This window comes from Aptenodytes forsteri, unplaced genomic scaffold (assembly GCF_000699145.1).
Source record: "Aptenodytes forsteri isolate BGI_AS27 unplaced genomic scaffold, ASM69914v1 Scaffold492, whole genome shotgun sequence".
Classification (NCBI taxonomy): Eukaryota; Metazoa; Chordata; class Aves; order Sphenisciformes; family Spheniscidae; genus Aptenodytes; species Aptenodytes forsteri.
In genome coordinates, this window is record NW_008794172.1 from 5,616 (window position 1) to 5,825 (window position 210).

The following is a 210-nucleotide window of genomic DNA, read 5'->3' on the forward strand; positions in this document are numbered from 1 at the left end:
CGGGACGCACTGGTCGCGGTGTTGTTAATCAGGGGGATTGTCATTAATCTTGCGGGGAACGCGTGGCCCGGCCGGCTGCGCCCTCCTGGGGCTGGGAGGGGATGCGGCCCCTGGAAGGTCTGGGGAAACTGAGGCACAGCTGGTGGATGCCACACTGGGGTGGGGGCCGGGCATCCCAGCCCCTCTGCTAACCCCCCCTCTCTGCTCCCC